Raw genomic sequence first — 14502 nt, forward strand, 5'->3', positions numbered from 1 at the left:
TTGCAGATGGATGCCTTCTTGCTGTGTATTCACATGCTCATTCCACGGTCTATATCCTAACACCATCTCCTTATAAAGATACTAGTCATATTGGATTAGAGCCTACCCAAATGACCTAATTTGACTTTAATTGTCTTTTAAAGGCCCTATCTCCAAATACATTCTGAGGTATTGGAGGTTAGGACTTAGCCACATTAACGGGTGGCAGGGGGCACACAGCCTATAACAAGTAGAATGTTTTCTATTTGCGTGCGTCCGTGCTAAGTTGCTTCAGTCATGTCCGACTGTTTGCCTATGGACTGTAGGCAAACCTGTAGGGCTGTAGCCCTCCCGGCTCATCTATCCCTGGCATTCTCCAGGCAAGAGTGCTGAAGTGGGTTGACACACCCTCCTCTATTTTCTATTTACACTTTTTCAATGATAAAAATATTCATAAAATGTGAACTGCTGAAAAGCCCAAGAAGGAAAATAAAACCACTAAGAGATGATCATATCTGTGCTATATATATATTATATGCTATATATATTATATTATATATATATTAAAAACCTTTTAAAGTGGGCTTACACCTTATGGCACCTGTTGTTTTCAAACCTGCAATTTTCACTTGACAAGTATCTGATGAACTTTCCTCCTCATCATTAAATATTCTTCCACAATATCACTTTTAATGGTTGCGTGGTGGTCTGTCAGAAGGATGTGTCTAACATCAGCCAATGGATAGTGACATTTTGATTGACCAAGTTTGGGACAGAGACGTAGTCTTATGGGAGGAAATGGTATGAGATTCAAGGGCATAGTAATTGGTTACATAAACTTGAGCAAACTGAGCCAAAAGAATTATCAGAATCAGGTAGATTATACTTGTAAGAATGTATCTTTTTTTTTTTTTGGTGGGGATACATTGTGGGTGAGAGGGCACTGCCGCTTCTGAGAAGCCCCAAAGTGTCCTAAGAATGAACCAGCTGTACAGTTTATGTCTGACTAATTAAGAATCTCAGGCCTTACGGGGCAACTGAAATTCAATATTTGACTTTATACTGTGAGACTGAGCTTGATGAGCACTTAATTGTTTTAATTGAGATGCTGCTTTTTCATGAGTGATTCTTAGTGATTGGTGATGATTACTTTCTTCATCCCTCACTCCCCTCTTTTTCTGCCTCACTGTCTGTTCCTGATGAGGAGAAGTCTTTGATAAAACAAAGCCAAGAGTCAGGGACTTAGTGATAGACAGGTACTTTTCTTGTTTCATGCTGAAGACTCTGAAGGATCAAAAAGGGAAGTTGGACCAGGAGGGCTTCTAGGGAGAGAGGAGGTGGGGAGACGATGCCATCCGTGTGGGTTTTAAATGATCCAAAGGGTGCTTCAGTAGGGGAAACACTTAGGTTTCATTTGCTCTTTCGTGCAGGTGGGAGAAGGGGAAAATTGAGTGATCTTCCTGTGATTTGACAGAGAAAGCCCATAGGACAGTTGAGGGATGCTGAGATGTCAGCTCCAGTGTGATTTCTAAGACAACCTATCCTCAAGTGAGAAAACCAGTCAGATTCACAGATGTCTTTCAGGCCCCTTTTTATGGTTGTCTTTCAGGCAACCATTTCTAAAGCTTTAGGGATCTCACCAGACCCTTTCGTTGATCAAATGTGTCCAGGGTCAGATTTGTTCAAATCAAGTCCGGCCTGAAAGAGGAACGAAAAAATCATGTGAGTCCACACATCACCCTGGAGAATAAGATTTATATTCTTGTGAAAATCTTCAACCTGACACCTTATTAAATCTGATTCTTTGAAGTATTTTTTGGATATAGAGTGGCACTTCTCCCTCCCTAGCTTCGGGGCAGACAAGCCATTGTCTGTAGTTCCTTCCTAGATACTGGTGTTTATGATGCTGGCCTGCATTGGGGAGCAGTGGGGTGGGTAGGTTGGTGACTTTATCAGCTGGCATCACAAAGCAGAATGCAGACCCGCTGAGGTCCGTTTTACTGGCAGAAATGGGAAAAGGATCAAGAGAATAATACTTATTAATTGTGCCATGCTGAGTGTATATTGCTTTTTACTTGCCATCCTTTGAATTCCCCGTGATTGCAGAAATTGTAAGGCTTTCTTCTGGTGACGGATTGTATTGACACCCCTCCCTCGTGCCGTGGGCGTGAAAAGTGTTATGTAAATGATTGCTACTTCTAGGAGCTAGCAACCCCTCCACTTTAGTGAGGACACAGGAAAAGTGAATCTGGGAAGGACGTAATTCATGCCAAACATTTTTCAAATCCACAACATGCCAACCCAGTTAAGATAATCTGCTGTAAAAAAGGACAGATCAGTTTGCAACAATTCACCGCGTAATGACTTGAAACATTTCTTGTGCATTTTATGTTTTTTTTTTTTTCTTTTAACGTGAGTCTGTGATGAGATGGTACTGCATACCTAGCTCTGTAGGAAAACCACATAGGACCGGTCTCAAAGGCGGATGCACGCCCCCTCATTTGGTGCAAGTGAGTTTTGGGTGTCTTTCAGCACCCATCTCCAGTGCCTAGTGAGAGAGTTGTGCCACCCAGGAAAGTAGGACATGCTGCCGAGGAACAACACCCACATTCCAGCAGACATTAATCCTGGAGGCTGGCAACCCTTCTCCAAATGCCTGTAAAACAGCACTCTCTGCTGGGAACCAGTGGCCAGGGAAGCAAGTCATGCACCTGAGGAGGAAGCCCAGGTCAGTGATGCACCTAAGGCCCGATGCCAAGGTGCCCAGGGCAAGCGTGGTCCTCAGGTCATTTCTGCGTCATTCAATTATGAAAAGCTGGCTTTATTTAATTCATTTTAATTATGAGGGCTGCTTCCACCTCTTGGCAGAAGACACTGTCAGTGGGTGCAGAGTGAGGATGGGGACCAGGAAGCAAAAGTGCCACCTCCCTTGCATCTGTCGCTCACGACTGAAATGGCACCATGGCACTCCCCTTGTTACGCTTCATGAGTTGCAGTCCGAAGAACGCCAGAGGCAGGGCATTACCGGGGCCTCCTGGGTGCACAAGGAGGAGGTGTGAGGGGAAGGAATGTGTTTACATGACACAAAGGACAGTTGGTCTCATTCCCTCTTGAATGTACATTTCTTGAGGGCAAAGGGTTTTGTGTCTTGTCTGGGTTCACCCAGAACCCAGCCTGGCACATCGTCGGAGCTCAGTAAGTATTTGCTAAATGAGTAATTCTCAAATGTTGAGCTGAGCTGGTCTTTCCAATGAAGTGGTCTCTTCACTGCAAAACTCTGTGGAGAACAAAGTGGTATAAGGCTGGGTGCCTGTCCCATGGTCGTGTGCTGCCCTGGATCCCCTTGGTATTCATCCATTCATGGAACATCCATCTCTTCTGTAATATACTGTGTCTAATAGTCACTGGGGTACAATGATGAATGTCAACCAGTATTTTTGAATACCCTCCCTGAGTGGGGCTCCAGGGGTACCATGGTGACTCAGGTTGAGACCACATCCTTGGGAGGAAACACACAATGCACAAACCACAGATGGTGAGCGTCTCACACCACCTGGAAACAGAGGTGCTGGGAAAAGCTTCTCAGAGGTGGGCACATGTGGGCTGCATCTTGATGGCAGGGTAGGCATTTGTGAGGCTGGGGCGAGACCAGGCGGAGCATTCAAGATGACTGTGTGAAGATCTGCCATCTCCCAAAGGCAGGCTGAGCTACCCTCCAGCCATACTTCCCCACTCCCAGCTTCCTCACCATCCAAACCCACTGATAGTATCTTTTCTTCTTACTAACTCCTTCATCGTTCACTCCCAGCCAGGCTCACCCGAGGGCCTGACTCCATAGTAAATGTATGGCACAGATGTAGTTATTATTAGTAGTAATTTCTATTTATTTATTTAAATTTTTCCTTTACATTGGAGTAGAGTTGTTGACAATAGTGTGCTAGTTTCAGATGTACAGTAAAGTGATTCCGTTATACATATACCTGTATCTACTCTTTTTCAGATTCTTCCCCATATAGGTTATGATATGTGTTATCATTAACCCTAGTAGATGTACGAACTGTCCCCAGATCTTGGTGACATTATTGGTGCTGGCATGGCTTAGGGACAGCAAATCCCATTGAGCTGTCCTTGGTTGGTCTGGCTTACTTGGGGACTTGTGTAAGGGAGAAAAGGCTGGCAGGGTTAGGGCATTCTTGGGCTCTCTGTACCCATGACTTCCTACCAGGCCCCACCCAGGACCAGAGGATGGTGAGCCTGTCCACACTGTCTAGCATAACGCAGAGCTAATGTCAGTGGGGCCGCCTGGATATGCCGACAGCACCTACTGTTCATTTAGAGGCGTCCAGACTCAGGCGGGAGACCCTCTGAGAGAGCAATAGAGTGGTACACTGGACCTATGGGCACCTCCACCCCCAAGTTGGTTCTGATCTAGCAGTTCTTCAGGTCTCGAGTCTGAAACGTCAGAACCCAGTCACGTGTCTGTGACCAGAGGACGCTCTTAAAATGCCACTTGAAGAATGTTGTTTGGGTACTTTTACACATCAGCTGTTAATCTATACAGGATTTTCCCCTTCCCAGGGTAAAGTGAAAGAAGAGGAAGTGAAAACAGGAGGGGGAGAATTTAGTATAGCATCTCTAGCCTTACAGATAACAACCGAAAACCCCCTAGGCGTTGAACAGAGCCTTGTACTTTCTATAGCTCACCTGCATCCATGGATTGCCTCATTTGGTTCTCAGAGCTCCCCCAGGTGGGAGGCAGGATTCTGAGCCGCCTGATTTCACTCTCATTTGCAGAGAGTAGGTGCTCCTTAGGCAGGAGGCAAGGGCTGGGGACTGGCTATCTTGATAGTAGTTCTTCAGAGCCATTCTAGAGAGGTGCTTTGGGTTTCTGAGTTTCTTCAGGGAATCTGGATTGAAGCTAATCCGTATCTGGTGGAGAAAGGTCTCTGTGACTAGGGATCTGAGCCAACAGTCCTTTGGCCAGAGCTCTTCGGCCAAACAGGACAGAAACATTGGTCTTCCTAGTGCTGAGTCACCACCATCTGCTGACCTTTCCAGCCACGGGACTCTCCTGGGTGCTGGGGATTCCCTACCTCAAAGCCCAGGGCCTCTGAGAAATTTTGATTGCATTATCTCCTACTGAGAAAGGGGTGGTCTTACCAGAGTCCAGTAGGCATGTTTTAACCTGTCTTGTTGCTTTAACAGTCTCCCATAACAACTCATTCCTCTACCTCCCAGCCAGGAGGACCAAGTGGAGGCTGAGATTCAGCCTGGGTTTGGAATCAGAACCCTCCAGAGTATCCCCCCTCCACTTGAGCAACTGGCTTATTGTGTGATCAAACCCAACTTGAATCTGAAGTCAATCTCCTGACCCCAGGTTGTGGTGAAGGAAAGTGCAGCGTTTATTGCAGGGCACCAAGAAAGGAGTACAGGTGGCTAAAGCTCAAAACCCCCAAACCCCACGATGGCTTTCAAGGAAAGATTTTTAAAGAAAGGGTGAGGGAGAGGGTTGCGTGGTATATGATCAACTTGTGGACATTCTTCTGATTGGTTGGTGGTGAGATAATCAAGGATTAACATCATCAACCTTCTGGTTCCAACCAGTCTGGGGTTACGTGCTTGTGGTCAGCATGTAGTTAGCATCTTCCATCTGGTGGGGGTTTCAGTTATCTGTGAAATAGCTCAAGGACATGGCTCAGAACATGACCTATAGCCCTTGAGGAGGGACTAAGTGTCCTTGACTTCGTTTAATTGCTAAGCTACAGTTATTTTGTCTTACTTGACTGTTTTCCTTGATTTTTGCATTTTCTCACTTCTCTAATTAAATTTGTTATTTGGGAAAGTCTAGGAGGCTGAAGTTTTTCTACAACTGAGAGGCAGGTAGAGGACATGTTGTGGGGGGTCTTCCCAGGAAGGCCCCATTGGGTCCTGCTTGGTTATAATCCCCCCTTTTTTTTGATACTCCTCAATCTGGAAGGGTAACAGGTGTAGGAAAAGAAAGGGGATGAAATTTTGGATAAGGAGGTTAACCATAAGCTTGGCAGAAGAACTCAGTTTTAGGGGAACTCAGTTTTAGTTGCTGCCCCTTTCTGTCTCTGTGCCAAACTTTCCACAGGTCCTTCCTTGCCTCCCATAGTGCCCTCTCTCTATCTCCCACTGACCTTTCAGAACCAGCTCAGATACCACACTTCTGAAGCCTTCCTTAGTGTCTGCACACAGGAAAGTTTGTTTCCCTCCCCTGACTCATGGGACCATGCATGTGGCCTTTGGTAGAGACAGTCAGTGCATTTCTCTCCTCTTTCTCCAAGGGCCCAGGACCCCTCATCTCTGAGTGTGCTCCATCACAGAACTCTCAAACCGTCAGTAAGCGTTGAATGAATGGGTGGAGATCTGTCACTGGCTCCTCCACCTCTATCTACCATCTTTTCTGGAGGAAAGGCAGTTTGTTCGTGTATTTCTGAGTAAGAGGCTCGAGAGGGAGCCAGGAAGAAATGTTCAGGGTAAATCCTGCCCCTCCCCCATCCTACCCCAAGATCTAGGAGAGCAGAATCTTATCAGGATTAGGGTCAAGGGCACCCAGTCAGGGTGATTTGAAAATGACAGAGCAGTTCACTGATCTGGGCAGGAGGAAGGGGGCAGAAATCTTTGCCAGCAGGGTCTGGGCCCTGGAGGAATTTGTTGGCCTGCAGGCATGGGGGAAGGGAGAAGTCAGTTTCCAGATGAGGCCAGGGAGGCTCCATCCAGGTGTGTTCCAGCTTCTTCTGGCTTTCTAGGGCCAGAGATGGAGGTAAATACAAGGAGCCAGGGTGCTGGGCAACCTCCAAGGGGGCCCCCTTTGACCCTAGAACCATGTTTCCAAATGGATACAGCTCAGGGACAGAGTCAGCTCAACCACTAGTCAAATGTCCTAGTTAATTACCTACTTCCTTCTCTTCAGTCCACGGGAAGCCTAGGGTCCTGGGATGGGCACTGGCTGGAGACAGTGTGATGGGGATTCATTGGCATCCCTGGAGTCTTGAAACTGGACGAACAGGAAGCATCCTGTTTAAAACTGAAACAATCTCACACCTTTTGTGAAGTACCAAGGAGGAGTTGGTGGAGCCTGTGGTATGTGGGAGGAGCTATGAGGTACTGGACCCACCTTCCCACCCCCTGAGCTCGGCCCTCACCCTGAGGACCCTCCCTCCTTAGTCATCTTCACACCCGCCTCAGGGCTATAGCAAGTTGTCACTCAGCTTAGCTCAGCCCAGGAGCTGAATCTGTCTCCATCTCTTCATTTTGATGGCAGCCTGGGATTGTTTTCCTTCAGAGATCATCTCTTGGAAGGACACCAGCTCTTATTACATCTCCCAGCTTGCCTGGAGGCCAGCTCAGCTAATCCAGCATCTTTGGCCACTGGATTTGCTTCTGGCCTGGGTGTTGCGACGCCACCTCTGGCACCAGTTGGGTGGGAAGACGGACAAAATAATTAAGCCCCATGAGTTGAAAGGAGAATTAATTCCCCTGTACAGGCTTTTGTTTCTTCTCTTCCTGGGTAACTTCAGATGTGTTAATCCAGGACTGTTCTTTTTTTCTTTTGTAACAGGTTTAATTTATAGCAGCACTGTTTTTTTTTTTTTTAAACTGCAGTTTTTTATTAGAATGTAGTCCGTGTGAACTTTATAACACTAAAGATATTTCCCTTGTTTATGGTGAAAATGACTTAACTATATGAAACCCAGTTTTGCCAAGAGGAATAAAAGATCACCCCTAATCTTACTACAAATTCACTGGATCTGGTTTCTGTGTTTTCCCTTCTAGTTTTTCTCTGGATGCATATTTAATTGTATGGGAATATGACTCCAACACCGAGAAGGCAATGGCAACCCACTCCAGTACTCTTGCCTGGAAAATCCCATGGATGGAGGAGCCTGGTAGGCTGCAGTCCATGGGGTCGCTAAGAGTCAGACACGACTGAGCGACTTCACTTTCACTTTTCACTTTCATGCACTGGAGAAGGAAATGGCAACCCACTCCAGTGTTCTTGCCTGAAGAATCCCAGGGACGGGGGAGCCTGGTGGGCTGCTGTCTCTGGGGTCGCACAGAGTCGGACACGACTGAAGCAACTTAGCAGCAGCAGCAGCAGTCTGAGAGTGTTGGCTACCCAGGTGGCTCAGTGGTAAAGAATCCACCTGTCAATGCAGGAAACGTGGGTTAGATCTCTGGGTTGGGAAGGTCCCCTGGAGGAGGAAATGGCAACCCACTCCAATATTCTTGCCTGGGAAATTCCATGAACAGAGGGGCCCGGTGGGCTGCAGTACATGGGGTTACAAAAAGTCAGACACAGCTGAGTGACTGAGACATAGGAAGCAATCTGAGAGTGTATGTATAGCCCCACCTTGCTACATGTTCTTTCTTACCAGCATTAACTCGGAAAATACTTTCAGTATCATAATTTACTTAGCCAACCTCCTCTGGCTAGAAATTTCCTGGGCTCTGTCAGTCCCTGGGGGTCAGGCAGAAGGTGGGCTAGCTTCAGAGCAGAGTTCAAAGGACTCCAATGAGCCGTCTTATGCTCCTCTGCCCCCTGGCCCTGGGCCTGACTCCTGCCAGTCAGTTACTGCCATGCTCAAGTACCCACTGAAAGGAATGCCTCACTCATTGCTCTGTAGGGAGAAGGCCTTTCCAGGGCACATTTTTGCAACGTCTTTGATTCATGCAGGTGTGCATCCGCTGGGCTCTGACCATTTGGACAGACATCTCCTTTACCAGACAAAAGGCAAGGGGCCATGTCGTGTTGGATCTTTATTACTGGTGCCCAGGACTTAGTAGCAGCAGCAGGAGGGTTCTTGGAACATAACAGATTTCAGCAGCTGTTTGTCAAGTGAATGAAAATCAAAAGAATGATTCACAGCTCACGAGGAAAAATGTAAGTCTCCAGTCCCCTGTTCTTTCCCCAGCCTGGGCTGTAGAATCTGATACATGGCTCTGCTTTAGGGCTGAGAGCTTTGACTCAGGGTAAAGAGCCTCATTATTCAACAGCTTATTTCTCCCTGCTACGTAACCTCTGCACCTCTTTCCTTAGAATCCAGGTCTGTGTTGTCCCTTCCCCATCCCCGGACTTCAGCCATAACATAATGATGACGATCATGTCCCTACAACCAGATTTAGGTCCCCATTTATTTAATGGGGTGGCCAGTGTATCTCAGCTTGCCCAGGACTTTCCCAGTTTTAGCCCTGAAATCCCTACTCAGTCCCAAGTAAAGGGGGCCGGTTCCCAGCATCCAGTTCTTAACATGCCCTGTAGAGGGCGCCAGAGGCACAGCACAGGTGCGCGATGGATGGAACGTCTGTCTGCTCTCCCAGTTGGGAGGTAATCTCACTCGGACACCATCGGACAAAGGGGTTCTGCCTCCGGCCAGAGTGAGTCAGAAAACAGCCCCTCCCCGCCAAGTGTCAGGGAACCGACCCCTGCTGGAGAAGAGGGAGTTAGGTGGTCCACAAGTCTGCTGCTGAGAGCCCTCTCTGTTTCTTGCTCCTGAGAAAGCAAATCATGGATTAATAAACTGCGGTTTAGTTTCAGGCTCTCAAGCCTCCCAGCACTAATCGTCCTGATGTCAGGACACCCAGGTTGCATGGACCCAGAACACTTTCAGCCACAGCAGAACAAACGTGTCTGTCAACTTCCACCTGGTTTACAGGCCTACCTTAGGAGGGCTTCCCTGGTGGCTCAGATGGTAAAGAATCTCTGCAACTGAGGAGACCCAGGTTCCATCCCTGGGTCAGGAAGTTCCCCTGGAGAAGGGAACTGGCCACCCACTCCAGTATTCTTGCCTGGAGAATTTCATGGAAGGAGGAGCCTGGTGCGCAACTGTCCATAGGGTCACAAAGAGTCAGACATGACTGAGGGACTAACACTTTCACTTTCACAGGAGCTTAAGTCAGAAATCATAAAATGTACCTTCAAAGTGGGTGGTGACAGTAAAAAAAAAAAAAAAATCTTGCTACAATAATTCTAGTATCAATACAAGGGGAGGTCTTCCCTGGTGGCTTAGTGGTCAAGAATCCACCTGCCAAACGAGGGTTCAATCCCTGGTCGAGGAAGATCCCACATACCTTGGAGCAGTGGAGCCTGAGAGCCACAACTGTCAAGCCTGCGCTCCAGAGCCCGGAAGCCAAGCTACTGAAGCCTATGCATCCCAGAGCCTGTGGCCTGCAACAAGGGAACTCACTGCGATGCGAAACGTGCGCAGCGCCACGGGGGAGCAGCCCCTGCTCGCTGCCACCAGAGAAAACCCTCGCAGCAGTGAAGACCCGGCACAGCCAGAAATAAAATAAAGAAATAAATTATTAAAAAAAAAACACACAACGGGAGACCTGTTCAGATCCTCCTTTTTGCATTAGCATGGCTGCAGCCAACTCAAAGCAGCTATTCTGATAAGCACGAGTTTCCCGGTGCCTCATTTGCATCAGCCCCCTGCTTCCACGTATAACGCCTATTGCTGATGTGTTGGGTTCAGCTGGGTTGCAGAGTGTTCAGGACAGATACCATCCTGGTGGGATCTTTTACCAGTTATCTCACGTGCTCCCCGTTTGTTGTGAAGTTATGTACTTTGGACGATGGTTACGGTTCTTCAGGTATGCTGTGAGAACTGTTTTGTAAGGCTGAGAATACCAACAAAATGATTTAAACACAGAGCTGCTGTTTTTGACTTGGAATGCCCTATGTGTGGATGTTTCCATCTACACAAATATCTGGGAGATGACTAGATTATCAGTCTGTTTGTGCATGTGTGTGTGTGTCTTAGTTGCTAAGTCATGTCTGACTCTTTGTGACCCCGTGGACTGTAGTCCACCAGGCTCCCTCTCCATGGAATTCTCCAGGCAAGGATACTGGAGTAGGTTGCCATTCCCTTCTCCAGGAGATCTTCCTGACCCAGGGATCGAACTCTGGTCTGCTGCTTGCGGGCAGATTCTTTACTGTCTTCTTTAAAGAGAAGTTTACTGTGTTCTTTAAAGAGAAGTTATTTTCTTCTAATCCTTTCTCCTTAAAAAATCATTTTAAGGTTTAGGAGAAAAGCATTGGTGCTTAAAAAGAGTTGAAGAGAGGAGGCCAGTTGGCAATGAATTTGTATCTCACGGGTAGAATTTTATTTATCACCCATGGTAGTGGAGTCAGACAGATCTAGGTAGGAATCCTGTCTCCACCATAAATTAACTGTGTGATCTTGGACAAGTTATTTAACTTCCCTGAACTTCAGAGTCTCCATCTTTAAAATAAGGATGATAGAATATCCTATAGTTAGGGAGTTTGGGATTGACATGTACAGACTGCTATATTTAAAGTGGATAACTGACAAGAACCTGCTGCTGCTGCTGCTAAGTCGCTTCAGTCATGTCCAACTCTGTGCGACCCTATAGACGGCAACCCACCAGGCTTCCCCGTCCCTGGGATTCTCCAGGCAAGAACACTGGAGTGGGTTGCCATTTCCTTCTCCACCTACTGTATAGCAAAAAAAGAAAAAGATATCCTATTATCTTCTCATAAGGCTGTGGTCAGGGATAAACGAGATGATGTGTTCAAAAGTCCTAGCTCTGAGCCTGGCATCAGGTAAGCATTCAACAGTTTGAGTGGCTCGTTTTTTCTTAACTCAAAGCTGACTGTGTGGTCTGTTAACCCAGCTTTGCTTTAGCTAGAATGCTATTTCAATTGATCAAGTTGTGAGTTTCTTTGGATTTAGATGCACCTATTGAACGGGTTTAGATGTTTCCAAGTTTGCTCAGGTATTCTGTCTTGAATTATCATCTTCATCAACACACCAGCTTTTATTGAGTGTTTACTACATACCAGGCATCAGGCAACATACTTGAACCCAAAACTGCATGAAGGTCTGTGTTCTTAGCCACCCCTCCCCACTGCCTTTCAACATGGCTAATTCCATCCTTTATAGGATGGAATTTAGGAGTTTTCCTAGGTTAGATTTTACAAGTTTTGCTTTTGGAGAGCGTATCAAACTCTAGGCTCCTGGTTGCTGGCTACAACTAGTTTTTGGATTTCTGATGACATTGGCAATGATAAGACAAGCAATGGTTTAGCCGTATGAGGTCTACTAAGTCAAGTGGCATAAAGAGAAACATGGAAAAGTACCACACGGTGGGGATGTCAAACTCTTGGCAGAGTTCAGTCCAGCTGGACTGGGAGGGGTTTTTGACTATCCTGAGGATCTGTTTCGAGGAACAATTCTTGTCCTGATGCTGAGACAGCTGGATCTTAGGTGAGTCATTTACTTCTCTTGGGCCTCAGTTTCCCCTTTTGGAAAATGAGGGGATTAAACCAAATTGCTGGTTCTCAAAACTTTGATGTGCTAGATTCCTAGGCTCCACCCTGGTAGACTCTAATTCAGTAGGCTTGGGTGGGGCCTGGCAGCCTCCCTGGGGATAATCTAATCCCCATTAATCTGAGAAATGTCCACCTAGACTGTGACTGACATTTGACTTTAAGGCTAATGTCCCAGGGAATGTGGAGTGTCTTTTGAGGAGGAGGAAGATCCATTCAAGGCGCCCACACAGGAAGAGACAAGTGGAGTTCAGAGAGTCAGTGGGTGTGGGTGCTTAGTTGTTGTGTCTGATTCTTTGCGATCCTTTGGACTGTAGCCCATCAGGCTCTTCTGTCCACAGGGGATTTCAGGCAAGAATACTGGAGTGGGTTGCCATTTCCTTCTCCAGGGAATCTGCCTGACCCAGGGACCGAACCCTCATCTTCTGTGTCTCTTGCACTGCAGGCTGACTCTTTACTCGCTGAGCCATCAGTACCTCTGCGTAACAGACATCTGAGGTTGGTGCTTGCTAAAATCTGTGAGACTCAACCAAGGAGGTCTTCTAGAAGGTTCCCCAAGGCTCACAGATTGACAGGAAACCACAACAGGGGTAAAATGCAAATATAACACACCCTATCAGACTTGACAGCAGTTCCGTATGTAGTACAATAACTCGTATCACGGAAAAGTTTATAAGTCATTTGTTTTAAATCTGTGTGTGTATCACTGCTATGTTTAAAATAGATAACCACTAGGACCTACTGTATAGCACAGGCAACTCTGCTCAATATTCTGTAATAACCTTAAATGGGAAAGGAATCTGAAAAAGAACAGATACATGTGTGTATATAACTGGATCACTTTACTATCCATCTGAAACTAACACAACATTGCTAATCAACTGAACGCCAATATAAAGTAAAAATCAGAAAAAAAATGTGTGTATATGTCTATGTATTTTTTTATTTTGGGAGTATGGAGAGTTCTGGAGGAAAAGGAGGTGAGGCTTCAAACAAGATTGCTTTTTATATGTACATCTCCTTTTATAAGAACACTGATCTCTGAGTGGATTCTCTTCTCTTGAGCCTTTTTGATTACTGCTCCACAGTGATGAAATCCCTAAGACAAATCTTCAGTTGCCATAACATTTATATTGTGCTACAACTTGTGGCTAGGTTTTTTTTTTTTTCTTTCACAAGAAAAAATATCTGTAGGAGTTGATTGAGTCCAAGATTGTAAATATAGACTTCAATGGTAAAGTGACCAACTCTTATCTTGACTTCAGGAATTAGATACGACTCAAAAGTATGAAAAGGACAAGGGCTACAGTAAGTCCTCAACAAATGTTGGCTTTTATGATTATTCAGCATTAGGTGATCAAGGGATTGGCATTCACTAATTTGCTCTTGAGTTACAAACTGCTATTGACCCAGGGAGAGTTTCTAAGAAAACAAAGTTCTTGACACTCCAGGGATTATAAGGGAAATATAACTTCATCACTGACTCAATGGACATGAATCTGAGCAAACTCTGGGAGACAGTGAAGGACAGGGAAGCCTTGCATGCTGCAGTCCATGGGGTTGTAAAGAGTTGGACACGACTTAGGGAGTGAATGACAACAACAAAAATCACCTCCCTTTATTACAGTTGAATCCAAAGAGCTTTATCCCACACTGCCATGTGGGATCCTTCAGGTGCTTTTATTTTTATTTATTTATTTGGCCTCTCCAGGTGGCATGTGGGATCTTAGTTCCCTGACCAGGGATTGAACCCTCACACCCCCAAACTGGAAGCATGGAGTCTTAACTACTGAACTGCCAGGGAAGTCCCTTTCAGGTTACTTTAGATGATGTTCTTAAATAATGTTCTTTAAAATACTTTATATTTAAGCATAAACATAATTGTGTTTATGCTTAAATAAATATCTGTACTTAAATATATTTTTATGACAGGCAATGGTTTTGCTGATATAAAATTTTCTTGTAAAATAAATTATTCAAGTGGAATAAATAAGTTGATTCAAAGAAAGCTGTTAAGTAATCATAGTACAGGCAGTACCCAGAAATGATAAAAATTGTGGCAGTGGAATGCAAATGATCAAGGCTTGAGAAGTGTTGTGTGATGAACTGAATCTGCCTGTTCCCTGTTTTGCTACATATGAAAATACTGACCCTTTTTTTATAGAGTTTGCATATGTCACACAGTTATAAAATTTTCATTTTGGGCG

At 45.7% G+C, this 14502-nt stretch overlaps 1 long non-coding RNA gene across 1 annotated transcript; it reads right to left on the bottom strand.

Moving 5' to 3' along the window:
- Positions 1 to 1221: 1221 nt before the first annotated feature.
- Positions 1222 to 5070, bottom strand: LOC138414701 (uncharacterized). Its single transcript, XR_011246950.1, has 2 exons — positions 4684 to 5070; positions 1222 to 1677 (listed from the first exon to the last, which is right to left on the bottom strand). It is a non-coding gene; the product is annotated as an uncharacterized lncRNA (long non-coding RNA).
- Between the last annotated feature and the right edge of the window lie 9432 nt (positions 5071 to 14502).

Source organism: Ovis canadensis, chromosome 11 (genome assembly GCF_042477335.2).
Source record: "Ovis canadensis isolate MfBH-ARS-UI-01 breed Bighorn chromosome 11, ARS-UI_OviCan_v2, whole genome shotgun sequence".
Taxonomy (NCBI): Eukaryota; Metazoa; Chordata; class Mammalia; order Artiodactyla; family Bovidae; genus Ovis; species Ovis canadensis.